The sequence below is a fragment of the Bactrocera neohumeralis genome, chromosome 4 (genome assembly GCF_024586455.1).
Source record: "Bactrocera neohumeralis isolate Rockhampton chromosome 4, APGP_CSIRO_Bneo_wtdbg2-racon-allhic-juicebox.fasta_v2, whole genome shotgun sequence".
In the NCBI taxonomy this organism is placed as follows: Eukaryota; Metazoa; Arthropoda; class Insecta; order Diptera; family Tephritidae; genus Bactrocera; species Bactrocera neohumeralis.
Window position 1 is genome coordinate 60,146,784 of NC_065921.1, and position 2,065 is coordinate 60,148,848.

Genomic DNA, 2,065 nt, shown 5'->3' on the forward strand with positions numbered 1-2,065 from the left:
GACGCTGTGTTTTTTGTATTTTCTTTTTATAAAGGTGAAAATTACGTACCTCTCTTTTCTTCTTTTTTGGAATGTTAATCTCATCATCAGATGATTGGTTCTCAGTTGACATTGTTCTTTCTTCTTTTAAATAATCACAACAACGCGCACCACAAACGTTTGTATTCAAGGTCAAGTGTCAACTAAATAACTGGTAAACAAAACAAAATCGCGATGATCTAAGCAGCCGGCTAACCAGCCAATCAAATTCAGTTATTACTAACGGTTCAAGTGAATAAAAATGTCAAATTAAAATGGCCTTTAATTTATGACAAAAGGTTGTTAGTTGGAAGAAAGAAATAAATCCATGATTTATTCCCTTCTTCCAACTTACATTTGGCCGCTGGTATTACAATGGCGTTTAGCCTTTTTATTTCTTTTTTCAACCTGACGCTTAGTTTTACGATTGAAAAGAGCTTATATGAGTAAAAATCTATTTCGTCAAAAACGGCTTTTATTCCCTTCTTCCAATTGGTGGTTCAATTTTTATTACCATTCGAAGGAACATTCTTTGGCATTTATTTTTTAAAGATTATCCATTTCAAATGATGGCCGCGACTACGTCACAGATGCTCCATCAGTTGAGTCCAATTTCTGATGACTAGTTCGAGCATTTCGACTAGTATCCGGCGAATGACACACGTGATGTTTTGCTCCAAGGCCTGAATCAAAGCGGAATTTTCCGCATAATCTTTAGACTTAACATATCCCACACGAAAGAGTCTAACGGTGTGATATTACACTATATCGACCAATCGACCGGCCCTAAACGTGAAACTATCTGCTCACCAAAGTTTTCTCTTAATAAATCAATTGACTGACGCTCAGTAGGGCGATTATTTCGACCGTAAGTTTAGCGAAGCGAGTGAAACACATTCTTTACAGAACGTGAATTTTCCTAATAAAGGAACTATTTGTAAACGTTATTCAGGTATAAGCTTTTCCGTGATGAAATGCCAACGTGATCTGTGAAAAGGCTATTGAAAAAAGTAACTCTACTTGGATCGCCTGTTATAACATACAAGTTGCACAATTATTTGTCTTAATCTTATCATAACTGATGTTGGAGAATTTACAATTCATACAGCGACGGAAGAGAAACCTCTCAAATTATTAATTTATAATTTCGAGAATGTTCGTTCAAAAAGCAATTGATCGTTTTTGCATTTAATGGTCTACTGTTTGTGATCAGACTTGAAGAAATATAGTCAGTGAAATACCTTAAAGAAATTTGGAAATTATTAAAAAAGCTTTGGTTCGAACAGTGTCGTCAAGGCCAATAGAAATTGTGCGCGCTGCTATCGATCAGCGAAAAGCAAAAGCTGACCATTTCAAATATAATTTTGTACATTATTCTTCTTAATTGACGTAGACACCGCTTACGCGATTATATCAGAGTTAACAACCGCGCGCCAGTCGTTTCTTCTTTTCGCTACGTGGCGCCAATTGGATATTCCAAGCGAAGCCAGGTCCTTCTCCTTTTGGTCCTTCCAACGGAGGATGGAGTCATGTGTAGATGTTCACGCAAGTGAGGAAAATTCTCTGATCGCCATTCACTTGGGAGTGTATGAGAGAGTTTTATGAAAGCCGGTATGAAAATTGGACAATGGGCGTGGCAACGTCCATTTGTTGATGAAATCCTTTATCTCGGGACCCGACCAAACGGATTTTGGTGAAATTAAGTAAATGAACTTATTTTAACAATCTTTGTCACAGTGTGATAATGAATGAAAGCGGACCACAACCACGCCTTCTTCCCACATGACACAATTCCTTTTGACTATTTCACTTTCCGGTATACAAATAAAGAAGCAATTAATATAACGAAATAAAGCTTTCATTCCCTTATAATGTTGTGTCAAATCGGACCAATACTTCCCTTAGCCCCCATATACTTAATATAAAGATTTTCGAACTTCCGAGTGACTTTGAACCTCATATATCGGCCAATATTTATTTTTCCCAATGAAAGCATGTTTTACTTTATAACTAATATGAGGATTTGGATTGGGTATTGAGAAAAATA